General features: G+C 33.1%; 1 protein-coding gene across 1 annotated transcript in view; it reads right to left on the bottom strand.

The window, feature by feature from the left end:
* LOC118192226 (bone morphogenetic protein 4-like) overlaps positions 1 to 15,600 on the bottom strand; it is a 154,194-nt gene extending 138,594 nt beyond the window's left edge. Inside the window, exon 1 of the mRNA XM_085827358.1 lies at positions 14,249 to 15,600. The gene's annotated coding sequence lies outside the window, so the exon portion shown is untranslated. The remainder of the gene's footprint in view (positions 1 to 14,248) is intronic.
* Between the last annotated feature and the right edge of the window lie 366 nt (positions 15,601 to 15,966).

The following is a 15,966-nucleotide window of genomic DNA, read 5'->3' as shown; positions in this document are numbered from 1 at the left end:
CTATATCACCCATTTTAAATTCTGGGGCTCTTTGTTGCACATAAAATAATTTATCTAACGGCGTTATAATCTTTCTGCCTAGAAATAACTCAGCAGGAGTTTTGCCCGTTGTATCATGTTTTGCGGTCCTAAGGGCGAAAGCAAATTCGTTGACATAGTTATCCCAGCTTTTATGAAAATTTTTAACATAACTACGGATAATTTTCACTATATTTCTATTGACCCGTTCCGCTATATTTGATTGCGGCCGATACGGGACCATTTTTAAATGACGTATGCCCAGTTTTTTGGCACATGTCTTCAAATATATTACTTACAAATTGAGGACCATTATCCGATATAACTTTTAGGGGCGCCCCGTATTTTAAAATATATTTATTTAAAATAGAATCAATAACTAATTTCGCGGAGGCTCGTTTTAAGGGAACAATTTCGGTCCATTTACTAAAATGATCAACCATAACAAGGAGATAGCGACTTTTATTTAACTGACTTTTTGGGAAAGGGCCCAATAAATCGATGCCAATTATTTCATTTGGAAATTCGGATTTAATACTATTTAGAAACCCGGCCGGGCGGAAATTAATATAATTAACTACTTGACATGTTGGGCAGGACTGGACATACGCCCTTGTTAACTTTTGCAGTTCAGGAAAGTAGACTGCCTCGCGTACGCGTTGGATAGTTTTCGAATACCAGCATGAGAAGCTAAAGGGCTGTCATGGAGCTCCTGCAGGATATTTAATCTAAGACTAGCTGGGATAACAGGTCGAAATTCGTTGTTGGAATTCGTAGTTTTTGTATAGAATAACAGACCATCTATTAGTTCGTAATGGGCCGCCCTATTTCTTATCGCCACAATATCTTGGTGGCTAAAATTTTCAGGATCCTTTAAATACTCATAAATGCTTCCAAACTCAGGATCCTTACCCAGTTCGGTTATTACAGTTTCTCGGGAATTTATTGTACATGCTGTGAGCATTGCCACCTTTACGGTATTACCTTGTTCATCTATTTTAATTCTTGATAGGGCATCTGCTACGATATTTTCTTTTCCGGGGGTATGCTTGTTTTAATTTTTCGAAAGCACTATTGGCTTCGGCCGTCCACGAGAATCTTGCCTTTTTCCTTATTCTTATCATACCGGTATGGTTTTTGACGAACTGGCATTGAATCTCCGGTGTCAATACTATGGTTAGTAACCTGAGTAAATCCTGGAATATCACTAAATAACGAAGCAAATTCACTTACCACTTGTCGGATTCTTCCTTGCTCGTCATTAGGCAGGTGGTCAAGATTTAACTTTGGCGGTTCAGCCTTTTCTGCACGAACTGGTTTCATTGTCAGCTTAAGGGACGCTTCATTCCAGTGTTGCTTGTGCGTCTGAAAGAAAATCTATTCCTAAGATTATATGTGCTTGCAGATTCTTTACTATAAAAAACATCACCTTTACTTGTTCGTCCTTGATACGGATGTATAGTGGTAATTTACCTATGCACTTACATCTTTCTCCTTGCGCAGCTAACACTGTCGTATTATCCGAATTATATATGCGATATTTACGAAAATACTTCCTAAAAAAATCTTCTGCCACACAGGAACACTGCGCGCCTGTATCCAGGAGTGCGGTGGCTGGGATATTATTCACCAACACTTCAATCTTCGGAAGAGTCAAATTTTTACCATTACTGTATTTAACTTGTAGGAAGAGGGGTTTTCGTGACCTTCGGATTTCCGCACCCTCTCGTCAGCAGAAATCCGTTTTAGTTTAAATTATTTTTCATTTCCGTGCTTTCCTTCTTTTTCCCCTGGCCTTGAGACTTTTTTCCTGGATTGCTATTGAACTGTCGACGTTCGCCGGCTGTTTTTGAATGCTCGGGTTTCCTTGCCCACTGATTCGCTTTGCCTCCGTAGCCGTGTGCTTGAGTTTGCTGTAGTCTTGGCGTACCAAATTGGTTTCGCTGTTGATATTGGCGTCTTCTTTCGACGTCCGCCGTTCTTCTACTTTCAAACTGGATTGCTAGCTCAAATAACTTTTCCAGTGTAGTCGGATTTCTTAATTCAATAAAGTCTTGCACTTGGGGCAGTAACCTCGGCAAAATCACTTGAATTATTTCAGGATCCGGACGGTTTCCATACAAGAGTTTGAAGACGTGAATTTTTCTTAAAATAAAGCTTGAGAGGTTTTCGATTCTTTGTTGATATATACTGAAAAGTTCCGTTTCTAATTTCGCACGATCCCTTACAACAGGGAAGGCTTTTAGTAGGGCAGTCTTGAAATTCTCGTAAGTATAGGTGGGACTTCCTGCTTGACCCAAGAGACTTCTGCCTATACATTTGAGCCAGTTAAGCGCTTGGCCCCTCAAAGTGCTGGTAGCTAAGGTAACTTTTTGAAACTCGTGCACGGGGTAGAGCATGAAGTGGTCATCCAATTTTTCCAAAAAACTGGTTACCGGTGAGTTTCCATTAAATGTTGCTTCTGGTTTCATCGAAGCGCGCATGGTCTGGACGATGTAACCAAATCCTTCCAGGGCGGCAGCTGGCATTTCTGGATTCTGAGCCGTTTCTGCAGGCAGCACAGGTTCTTCTTGAAACTCGGCCATGGTTATTCTTCTTCGTTGGGCGCCACTATCAGGTTCAATGTTCCTTCTTACTTTCTTCGGGAACATGCAAGGACCTGACTCGGAACAGAGAGCTTACTAAAGCTATGTTCACTAATTGTGGGAAGTAGACAAGATACACAAGAAGGGTATATAAGACCCTTTATTTTCTCTATTTACAATAACTTCCGTACTTCGGAATACACAGACCCGCTACTTGGGGTCTAAACGTAAAAGTATAAAAATAAAACTAAACTCTAATTTAACTTTAGAATAATAAACGTGGAAGATTGGCCTTATAATAACAGGAAGCGTATGTAGTACAGAGAACTGTGAACACTACAATACGTTTAAATTTATCAAGAGGATTAAAACCTCTGGCCTGGAAGGCAACCAGCAACTGCGTAACTTCTAAGGTAAGCGGCCTGCTTCGACTCACTGCTTCCTCTCTCTCGCTTGGCAAAAAGCCACAACTTAAATACTTGGCGTTCGCCAGACAAACTTTGCATAAAAACCTTAACGCTTATAATTCTGGCCGGAAGTAGAAAATAAGAAGTGATAGTAAAGATTTAAAATAAAATAAACGTTAGTAAAACTTAAGATCCTTACAGTGCAGGAGTGCTCGTTTGGGGTGAAATTATTCTGGGTTCCAGAACTGACCTGCATGTTCAAATTGGAACCATGACAAGCCAAATCTATCGGGACGTCATTCTGGAACAACATGTACGTTTGTTTCGGGGCGCCATGGGCGCACAACTTGTGTTTATGGATGACAACGCCCGTCCTCACTATGCAAACATCGTAAGCGAATGCCTTCAATCGGAGGATATCACCCGTATGGACAGGCCAGCATTCTCACCGGACTTGAATCCAGTAGAGCACGTCTAGGACATGCTTGGCCGACGAGTTGCAGCCCGTCAACCTCCTCCTACATGTTTACCGGAACTTCGGAGAGCATTGCTTTTTGAGTGGTGTAATATCCCCCAAGATCAGATCGATAATTTGAGATTCAGCATGCCTAGGTGTTGTACGGACTGTATTGCATCGTCTGGGAGACATACAGTGTATTAATAATCATACCAACCATGTAATATTGGTTTTTGTAAATAGGTTTTTTTTTGTAATTTGTTCCAGGGAGAAAAAATCGCTAATTTTCTTAATAATATCAAACATTTAGCATCTTTTTTACTCTTTACCTTTTGTTTAATAAATAAGCTTTACAAATAAGTCAAATTTGTTTTGCTTCTAACTCTTCCTTTGCCTGATTTTGCATTATCCTTAATTTATGAACATGAGTGTAGATTGAATGCACTCAGAACCAGTGACAACGGGATAAAAGTTCATTTTTACAAAAAGTACTTTACAGTTTTGGAACTTTCCACAAAAGCATGCGCACAGCTCTTGTTAATATCACAGAGCACAATCAGTAGTTACATTCCAAGCTACTAAGAATGTAAAACACAACGCAATGCAAAGAGCATCTAAAAAGGCGAAGCTCTCCCGGTATGTAAATACTCCGAAATCGCTCTGAACTAATAGCTGAGAAGTGATTCTCTCTTCGGGCTTATATAGTTTTCCCCCATTTAATCACAGTGAATTTTTAAATTTCGAATATAAATCCCCTGCAAAATCCACGCAAATCCGGTTTCACTACAAAGAACCAAGTCGTTTGATATTATTATCTGATTACGACAAATTACTTATTTGTTTTTATCCTTCCTAGCCTCCTCTATTCTCCCCTCCCCCCTAAAAAAGCTTGATTTAAATAGTTTGCTGCAGTACTTCAGTGTTTTTAACATTTTGTTGTGCACTATTCAGAGTAAAGAGGAAAACTGGTTTGAGTATTATAATTCAATAACATTGTAAATTTTGCGCCTAAAAACACGATAATTGTGATATAGATTGATTGCTATAGATTCAATGCAGAAAAATGGCTGCGACTTCTAATGCACTCGTCTTATTATGTGATTCTTATTCTCAGTTATTCTTAGTTACAACTTATTCTCAGTTAAAACATGATTCCACTAAATTAGACGACATACATGAAAGAAATAGATAATACTGATAAATGAGTCTGCAGTACAATTCTGATTTAATCTATTAGAAAAGGTATCATGGATCTTTTTAAAAGCTTTAAAATTTAATATCAGCTAATGACTTTGAATGTTTAATAACAAATAATGATTATTAGTCCTGACTAATAATAGTTTTATAAAAGCCTGCAAGAAATTTTCATTTCAGTACTAATTCTTTTCAGTTAAACTTCTTGAATTGAACTCATATTACCTGTAACTGTTCAAGGTACAGAATGTTTACTATTTCTTCAACATGCTATAAAATATTGGGGGGCGTGGGGTTATTTATTCAGATTTATCATAAATAAAAATGTAAAAAATATGCAAATCAAGCAATTAATTTTGCCCACCAGCGGCCAAGCGGTAAAAGCCGCTGAACACTGGTAGTTCGGTTCGGGGTTCGAGTCTTGGCAAACAGGCTGGCTGCATGGGCGTTTTCGTGGTTTTCCCCATGTGTAACGTGGATACGAGCTAGTTTCTCTTAAAAAGACTTCCACGGGGCATTCCTCCCCCGTGTAGTGCCTAAGGGCGGAGCACGTAATAATAAACAAACAAACAAACAAAAAAAGCAACTAATTTTTTCGAAACCCGTAAGATGTTGAGAAAAATTGCAAAATTGCTACTGCGAATTATTTCGAACACAAATAGTATAAAAAAGGGTTAATATTTCTGAAATCCTTTCACATTGTTAATAAATTCTGCTATGCTCACATTCTCGATATACTTGACCCGAGAAATACTAAATTAAGAGAAGTTCACTGCTATAAAAATTTAATCCAAATGCAAGGGAATGCTAATACTGTGACTTTTAAGAACTGCATAACTAAAGAATTTTCTCAAACAATGAAAATTGTTGTCGTTGGGCTATTACTATATCGCTGCTAGGACGTGCTTATATTTTTGGGTGCATAAGGACTCCCAAATTATTATTGTACTACTGTAATAAAAATCGCAACGAAATTCACTATAATCTTCTAAAAGTTATGATGATATAGAATTAAAAACGTTTTCATTTTGTTACAATCATTTAAGCCTTTTTTGCATAACATTCAGCTAAAAACTCTCCTGTTTGTAAATATCTTTACGGTGATAGACAAGACAACTGATATTTTAAATCAGACAAGGTCACCGATGTTTTTAAATACCTAGAAAATTAAAGCATAAAAATGTAATTACGCTTGGAAAGTAGGAAATGTATTACACAAAAATATTTTCCAATATAAATGCAAATGAGCAACTTAAAAAACATCAAACTAAATGAACGTATTCCCCCCCCTTATTCTTTAGATATTTAAAAAAAGATTTGCAAACAATGCTGTTGTTCAATAAATCCTGTTGGTTCAGTTATTGCTGCTTCCTTCCCATTAATTTCAAGTATTTCAAATGAGAAATTTTCTGTCAGTTACGTGAGTAGAGTGACATATTTCAATTTATATGAATCGTTGAAATGTATTATAAAACGCACGGACTTTCACAAACGAACCGTTACGTAATTTTCATAAACAATTTAATACCAAGTATATGAAAGCTTAACAAATGTTTTGTTTTATTGTTGCATAATAAGATATAATGAAGTCAATCAATAAATGACTGGTAAGGTAAAGGCGTCAGCATCTGAATACCTAATACAGCACCTCAAAATTTTGATTGTGATTACTAATTGTTAATTTTTGTTCAACTAGTTAAAATCTTGACGGGTATTTTATTGTCTATTTTTAATCTATTACATTTTTAATAAAATTGCTGATCGTTAATATGAACATTTACAAGTTATAATGTAAACATTATAACATTATAATTTTATAATATTTTCAAGTTATAATGTAAACATTAGACTTATAATATTTACATTATAAGTTGTGAATTTACTATCTCGATGATTACGCAAATGAATTTATCATTATTTCATTTCCACAGTGATTTACAATATTACGCAATATTTTTTCTGCATATCAATAAGACAATTTCAAGATATTTTAGTGTCGGACCCATTCGTTTGAAAGAACTATAATTTTTAAACTGTAACAAAATGCTTCGAGCTAAACCAATATAAAATTAAAAGTTAGGCGCAAGAGCATTGGCATAGAGTTTGCTAAATTCTTCCTCTTTAGAGAAAAAAAAAATTTTGCTGCTGAAGACGTGGGACCTGTGTCTAAGTACCTTTGAAATCGTTAGACCTTTGCTAAGGTCTTCGCCAATTTCAAGCTGTCTTTTTGTCTTACTTTAAATAAAAGCTATCATTTACCCGTTTACAAGTGCAAGTTTAATTTTATTTTAAAGACAAGTACTCCTAAGTATAAGACAATATTTTAAATATTTAAATGGCTCTTAAAACTAAGGATTTATTATTCTAATTTATTACTTTCTTTAAGTATAATAAACTTTATAATAAATAGCTTACCATAAAAATAGAAATATACTTGAAAAAATATAACTTGAAATGAAAAAATATGTAAACATATTTAGGATAAAATCAGAACTGTTCTTAGACAGACAATATAGACCAAAAATGCATCAATTACGATAAACAAATCTGAATTTAGGCAAATTTAAATAACTTTGTATTCATAGAAGAGGAGAGAAAAATGTAAAAAAGATAAATTGAAATACTTCGCTGCTGAATAAAAACTAAAAATTATCTTAAAAAATAATACTTATCCTCATATTTAAATTTTTAAAAGATTATTTTATGTTTTACGGTCAGAAAAGTACAACATCAGTTTTCTTTAATTCGTCATTAAATAGAAATGCAGTTTTGAAATTATTTTTTTAATATATCGCTAACAGCTGGAGGGAAATCCTTTGATATAAATTAAAATTTCATGCCAAACCTGAAACATTTCATGAAAAATTATTTTCAACAAATAGACATTATTCCTTTCAGAAGTGGATAAGTAGAAACTCTTTGCATTATTAGAGTTTTATTAAGAGTGAAATTACAATGTGTAATTTTTCTTCGAATATACTAAATGTCTGTGGATTAACCTAGCTCAAAAGTATTATGTTTTATCTAATTTCTGGAAATTTTTAATAGTAATTAATCACTGAAGGGAGCAGGGTATGCCAAAAACTTCAATAAATTAAAAGAAAGAAAAAGAAGGAACAAAAAAAAAAAAAAAAAAAAAAACTATTTCTTAACTGCAATATACAAATCGCTTTAACACATATTTTGATATAACTGACAATATTCATTTCATATTCGGTTTTGAATAGTTGACTTTCAAGTGCCTTAAACCATAAAATTTATATTAGCAGTATTGAAAATGGCAGCAGATAACTATCAATAATTTCTTCGTGAATCTCTCGCAAGAGATTCATCACATCTAAAGATTTTGTTAAAATAATAATAATAATAATTTTCTAGAAATCATCGAGGAAATTTCTTATTTAAATTTGGATTCTGCTTTTCCCATTAAAAATTGTACCGTATAGTTAAAATGTAATCCTTCATTTATTTATCTTATTTATTTATTTTATTTTTTATTAGCCCAAAGGGGCTATTAATCTCAAAACGCGATTTTGCGTTGTTTCACTTTTCCTTCCAGCTTGCTGCCATTCAGCAGAATGTAAGATATTTATTTATCTTTCAAATTTAATATCTGTTATTGAAGAAAAAACAAGCAAAACACCCAGTATTGAAGAATAGCACTTTTGTACCTTTGAATCTGATTCGGTTAAATAAAAATGCATTTACTTCATTATACAACCAATAAAAAATATTAAATATATTTATAGAACGTTTATAGCAAAAATATGCAAATCAAGCAATTAATTTTGCCCACCAGCGGCCAAGCGGTAAAAGCCGCTGAACACTGGTAGTTCGGTTCGGGGTTCGAGTCTTGGCAAACAGGCTGGCTGCATGGGCGTTTTCGTGGTTTTCCCCATGTGTAACGTGGATACGAGCTAGTTTCTCTTAAAAAAACGGGGCATTCCTCCCTTTCCGTGTAGTGCCTAAGGGCGGAGCACGTAATAATAAACCAAAAAAAAAAAAAAAAAACAACTAATTTTTTCGAAACCCGTAAGATGTTGAGAAAAATTGCAACTTAAAAAATGAACAACTTAAAAACTCGAGTGAAAAGTGAGCGTTGTTTCACTTTTCACTCGAGTCTGTTGCCATTCGGAAAAACGTTCTTTCATCTTTCATTTTTAACCTGTCTGTTATTAAGTCACAAGCTAAACTATTTAAAAGAAATAGATGCAGTTCTTAAAAATATTATTTTTTTACTTTTAATCTAATTGATTTAAATAAAAATGCATTTAATTCATGATATATCTAATTAAAAACATTAAATGTTTTTATAGAATTACATTACATATTTTTTTTTTTTTTTTTTTTTTACTTTTTAAATATACAGAAGATATATAACCTCTCCATTTTAGTCTAAATGCATATTCATCTAAAATCCTGTAAAATGTTGCGCTATTCCACCTGGGCCATGTCTATCACTAATCTCTGCTGATAGGTCGTACGAAACTTTAAGTCAGCCCTTTTGGGCGATAATTAAAATCTGAACCCTTTCAGATTTATTTTATTTTATTAATATTTATTTATTTATTTATTGTTAGTTTTTCGAAGTTAGAAATGAGGCAAATTTTTTTGAGGGAAAAGAAACATAGAAGCATTTTTAGCCTCAGTTTATTATAAATGCTTATCTATACTATGATGAGTGAAAAGTAAGTGAAAGCAAATCCTATGATCAGACGTTTTTTTTTTTTTTTTTTTTTTTTTTTTTTTTTTTTTTTTTGGGAGGGGGCTTTATTATTACCCTTGTTAAAAAAAAGAAACGAGAAATAATGAGTTAATTGATGAAACTGTTTATGTGTTTCGTTGACCTTGCCAAGAAAAAGACTTTAAAGATATTTTTTTTCCCCCATTCTTATTTAATCTACGATGGAAAGTTTATCAATAAGGCGTGTTTTTATAATTTCTTTGAGATAAAAAATATCTAGAGAAGACACTTTGTTTTGTGAGAAATTAAGAGTTTAAGATTATTTCAAGCTGTTTTGGGGGAAGATCAGAGAGTTTGAAACCGGCTTAAAAAAGAACTGTTATATTGCTAATAAAAGTCACTATCAAACGGCACACATTTTATGATTTAATTTTTCATCAAAGCATATGTTTAAAATACTTTCGTGCTCGTACTTTTCGTGCTTGATTGCGAGGATTGTACCAATTTACGACAGTTTCGGAAAAACATATGATGGAATTATGATATAAGACACTTTCTGAAAACGTGTTTATATTTTCATTTCTAATAAAAACACTCAGGTTGCCTGAATCCAAAACAGTTTTATTTCCAGGCACGGATAACCTTGTTTTTTTTTTTTTTTTTTTTGTATTTTTGAGCATTAAGAAAAGAAATATTTCTTATTGTTATTGTATCATGTGGTTAAATAAAATTTCTATTATATTGTTGAATCATTTTTTACTACAGAATAGTATCTGGTATTTTGTTTCAGAGGACTTGTTTCTTGCAAGGAAAGCACACTGTAAGTTCATTTCAATATATCAAATTTTATTATGAAATATTTCCTTCCGAAAATGTTTCAAAACTCATTCTGCCTAGAAACGCTGCTACGCGGAATGAAGTGAACTGAAGTTGCGATAATCTTAAAGATGACTGACCTGACCAATCGTTATCGAGATTTAAAATTGTTCCAGTTTCATTCTGGATACCTCTTACTAGAGGTGTCATTGATTGTTATAAAATCATTTTACCAACGCTTAAAAAATATAAAATAACTGACGTGCATTTAAAAAGGCCCTAAAAATCAGAAGTTAATAAAAGATCGCGATTTACGTCATTGAAATATTGTTTGGTTGATCTTTGTATAAAATTTTAAACAATTCATTGACTAAAAACTATAGATGCAATACATATATTTTCTAATATGCATACTTACATATAATGAACTATACATACACATATATGTTCAACATTGCATTTCTTGCGTCTTATTTTATTGTAAAATAGCTCTTTTTTTTTTTTTTTTTTTTTCTGTTTAGAGGTAGGTTTTGGGAAGTTTATAAATATATATATATGCAGTTAACTCCCGATTAACTGTGGTCATATTAAGCTGGCTATGTTGAATTAGCTTCGTCTAATAAAAACTGAGTCTGTTCATTGTGAAAAGATTGAAAAATTACTAATAAAACCTACAAAATAAAGCAAAACTGCTGTGTTTTTATTTATGTTTAACGTTTTTATTTATAACGGTATATAATTTAATTGTACATAACATAATATCTGGAATATGAAAACGCAACTAAATCAGCAGCTAAAAAAAGTTGCTTAATCTTACAATTAAATTATAAGTGCATATATTAATCTTTTGCTTATCATTCTCTCCTATCTAAATACAAGAATAACATAAACAAAAACAATGCTCTTGTCATTTTTGAGGCATGTGCCCCTTATTTTGATTCCTGATTTAATTTACATGAATAAATGAACTCATTCTTCACATTAAACTGATTAAAAATATAAGTAAATTGTTAATAGTACTTTTCCGTTAGTTATAATGGATGCTATCTCATTTTCATATTATATGTACTGAATAGACCTAACTCACATAATTACGAACTAATAACATAACGTTCTATTTTTAGACAGATACTTTTACAAATTAGTATGAATATAAAATTGTAAATATGCATCCGAAAGTATTCACAAATATTCTTACGCAATATTAGTGCATGCATTTGCAGTACTTTGTTTGCGAATTGATAATTATAAACACTGTTTAAATTTTTTTCAAAAAAATTTCCTTTCGTGTTCCAATTGTAAATCGAAAAACTATAAGTAAAAAAAATTATTTATTTAGGAGAAGATAAAAGTTTGAGTCAATGTTTTCATAACTATGCTGAAGTTTCATAACTAAGAAGCGAAACATTTTTGTTAAAAGTTAAGTACACAGTAACCGTAATGACAAAAAAAATTCTAAATAAAATACGGCTCCTTAATGTTGAGGTTAAGCAGTTCATTCAATTTTGGAATCCCAACATTCTAATATAAGAAAACAACCTTATATCGCAGAAGTAGACAGCTGGAAGACTATAAGGTCATTTTTTGCGGCCTACGGCAAGGTTAACAAAAGATATCATTACTATTATTAATAAATTTATTATTATTGTTTTAACCGAATCGGTTTTGGAGTTGCATTTATTTTCGTTTTCCACCTTCGGTAAGGTATGGTGCATTGATACAGATTTGTTACAGCATGTAATTGAAAACACTACAACGTCTATAATGTTTTCATTGATTCGTACTGATATTTTAAAGCTTTAACTATTTCAAAAAATATATTCAGGACAGCTTTGATTTTCTCACATGTGTAATATTATATTAGATCTCAGTGTTGTTCTGTCTGCTACATTGTTTACAATAATTCGAAAAAGTAGGCTAGTTGCGTGGGGCAGAGATGTGTTTGTACGGCTGTCAGAGACAACATATCACAAGACTGCACAAAAGCAGATCACCAGTATTACATAGGTTTAGACATTTACATAAAGAGAAAAACAAAACAAAAAAGCCATTAAAAAAATCTGGGAAATTATACTCTATGCTCATTGTAAATAGTTTAATGCTGTTGTTCCCTATTAAACCAAAAACGTAATTAATGAACAATTAATTACTGTTAATTTTATTACAAGAAAATTTGTTTAATTAACAATAATTGATAAGCAATTAATTACTCGTGTCTCTAATTATGGGAAAGATTTGTTTAACAGATCGCGTTAAATTTAGCATAAAAATTTAAGCACAGCATAAGAATAAAAATATATTTAGTATAAAAACTTGAGAAAATATGTCCTCAATACAATTCTAAAAATCTAGCAATTTTACTGCCATTTCATTTATAATTATCTCTTAACACACACGAATATTTTATTTTAAGTTTTAATTGAATTTTTCCACATAAGTTTTTTTCATAAATTTCAGTGATACCATTTACATATGGCGGAGAAATTTTTGTTTTCTTTTGCCAGTATCAAATTTTTCTGTTCAGTAAGCTTCTCCCCAAATTCGACAAATGATCTTTAACGCTTATTTATTTTATTTTCAAATTAACTTACACAGAAAATCGAATTTTATTTTTTCAGAGAGAAGAATGAAAAGAAATCTCCTTTAAGCCATATATTCATAAATTTAATTCAATGAGACTGCAGTGATCATAGGGGGGAAACGAGAGCTTAAATTGTGCCGGGGCCCGGCTCCGGTACTTCTTAGTTTTTGGGATAAATCATAATTCTAGTCGGAGCGCAAAGGCTCTTTTTTTTTTCAACTGAACAACAATTTCAGTAGAAATTTGATCTCGAAATTTCATTTTTTGCAATAAAATTATATTACAAATCGCTTATTAAATTTTGTTTGATCTCTTTACATTTAATTTAAATTTAATTATGTTTATCTTTAATTATTTAACTATTTTAATAATAATGATTAATTTTTTAATTAAATAATAATCATTAATTAGATAATAATTGACAAATACTAATTATTAAAATTAATTAAATAATAATTACTTTCGTAATAATTAACTATTTAATTTTAAAATTATTAATGATTTTAATAGTCATTTTATTTATTTATTTACTTTTCTTCCTCTTTGCTGAGTCTTCCATAGGGCTTCGGCACTTCTAATTTTAGAAATTAAGCTCTGGGGAAACATGTATCTCTTTTAAAATCGAAATACGAGAGGTTATATGTTACTCCGGGGCATCAAATAAGGCAACGAACTGAAATCAAGTTAAGTTAAACAAATCCCCAAACACAAATACTTTTGCTAAAAGGAATTCGAAAAATCTTCCTGTCCCGATGGAAAAGTCCTCAAGTGCCCCGTTATCTGCTGCCAAGTACGAGAGCTCAGACATGTTTAAATGCACCCTGTCATTGTATACCGTACAACAGCCGAAACAAATCCTTTAGAAACTCAAGCAGGAGGCGCTGATGGAAGTATACTTTGAATGGATGTTTGACAATAAGAATCAGCAGGCTGCAAAAGAAACACAGTTTGGCGCCAGTAACCGAGAAAATTCTGAATGGAGGCTTGTAGCTAGTTGTAACTGAAATGACGGGAAACGAAAGCGGGATTTAACAGAAATAAACCACTGAAGCGCACTATAATGCCGTATGGCCTAATCAAATATTTTAACTCTCACTTTTTGATGACGAATGATTTATCTTGGTCATTTGCTGTCAAAATCATTAAATCATTAACGTTACTATTAAATAGATTATTTTTGCTAAAATATGAAATGCATACTCACCGAAGAAGTTAAAAATGAGTAAAATCAAATTAATTTTCTTTACTTTAACCGAAGTAAACAAATAGGATGTTACGACATCAGATATATTGGTATATACCATCTTTTCCAGTGTAAGAATAACGATAAAACCCCATGATTTTCTTATAAATTATAGACATTCCAAAGTTAATGACACCATAAAAATGAAAGAAACTTTGACATTACGGACAGTGGTCTATTGGAGAACACCTCCTGAATTCTCGCATACATGTAAACTTAGAGAAGAAAAGAGGAATGGGCTCAGTGACCAATAAGAAACTTACCTTTTATTATGATGTCTTTCCTTGTTGGATCAGTCTTTTGAAAAACTCATCGGTTGAAAATAACACATCTCTAGCAGTCGGACGGTCTGACACGCTAATAATTGTCGCCAGAGAGACGACGACGATGTTTCTTCGGGTCCAGTTTTGTCTTGCCACATGAGGGCTTCTTCCTCGCTAGGCTATTGTTCTGGATCGGGAGAAGTGCCCTTAGGAGAGGGGGTTACCCCTCTGCTTTTGCCGACCCCCTTTCAGCTTCCCGCGGCCGACACAGGTGCGCGGGGTCTCGTGACCTCTTCTGTGGTAACTTGGGTTTTACGAGGTGAATTCTAAAAAAGATTCCCTTTAGTACTTAACTTTGATTTTTGACACGCTTCAAACGTTGTGCAGTGGGGAATGAAAGCAAATGATTTGTTTACTATTATTATCACATAAATGGTTTCACACCACTGGTTAACATAAGTTTCAACTATTTTATGGAAAGTGGACAGTGCACCGTTTGCTGGTCCGCTGTACTATTCCATCAAGAGATAGTTTCCGAAATGACTGCAGGAACACATTAAGAAGCCAATCAATCGCATTTGCATCACGCTTTGAAATGCTTTTCTATTCACTGATGGAATTTAATAAAATAATTGCATTCGACTTGGTAATTCATTGAATTTATTGTAGGCTATTTATCTATAAACTATTTCTGCTTGTTTGTATATTGTAAGGATGGGTACTGTGGGTAACTGATTAAAATCACTTATAAAAGAATTAGAATTTAAAATGATAAATTAAGCAATTCTGAGATTAAGGAATAAGCATACATAATACTATTTTGGTGCCAACTAAAGCATACATAATACTATTTTGGTGCCAACTAAATTTGTAACGGCGTAAGTGTAAAAACAGCAATTACATCAAAAATCATTGACACATAGATTTCTTTAAATATTTCTCACAATATGCAAAACCCTACAGATAACGAATTCAATCTTGCAGATTTCTGATTTAAATCACTGATGCTCCCAAAGATATCCTTTGCGCACTAATACGATGAAACAAAACATAAAGGTAACTGAACGAGCACTTTTTCCAGAGTTGCAGAGCGCATCAACTGATACTCAGATGATGCGACAGGAATTTTTGGGACGTATCCTAATTTAAACACAGATCCACCGATGGGTTGCTTTCTTCGCTCGATTTCTATCCACAGTAGTATCGTAAATGCAAAGCAGACGAAATTGGAAAATACCGGTGAGCACACCACCACTGCAATCCATGTTACTCTAAAAAAGCTTTGGGACAAGATCCACTTGTTGCTCGGACCTCTTCCCTGTAATGGCAAGTCCGAGAGCAGCTTCTTTGGAATCTTAATTCACACCGTTTGCCGGCCAATAGCTGTCCTAGTTCGGAACGCATGCGCAGAGAAGAAATTTTCTTCGTCCGTCCGTCCGTTGTCTCTATCCTTCCTCTCCACCCCGTCGACTTGCACGAGAAAGCCTTTAAGGTGGTTTGTGATTGCCACACGCCAGGATTTCGAAGGACGTCCGTAGCAGAGATAGCACGACGCTACTTTCGGTTATTTTTTGCTTCGTTTTTCTTTTAGGTTTATATTTTTGCTTTCTTTCTAGCTTCGCAGCTAGCAGACAATTTTCTTGCGATGATGACCGAGCTAGAGCTCTTTTACAAGAACTTGTCTACGTGTTTTTGAATTATAATAGTCTTACTCAATA

Source organism: Stegodyphus dumicola, chromosome 1 (genome assembly GCF_044657685.1).
Source record: "Stegodyphus dumicola isolate Sdum_Otavi_A_Nest chromosome 1, ASM4465768v1".
Lineage (NCBI taxonomy): Eukaryota > Metazoa > Arthropoda > Arachnida > Araneae > Eresidae > Stegodyphus > Stegodyphus dumicola.
Note: the sequence above shows the minus strand (reverse complement) of the source record. Positions and strands in the feature narration are given on the sequence as shown.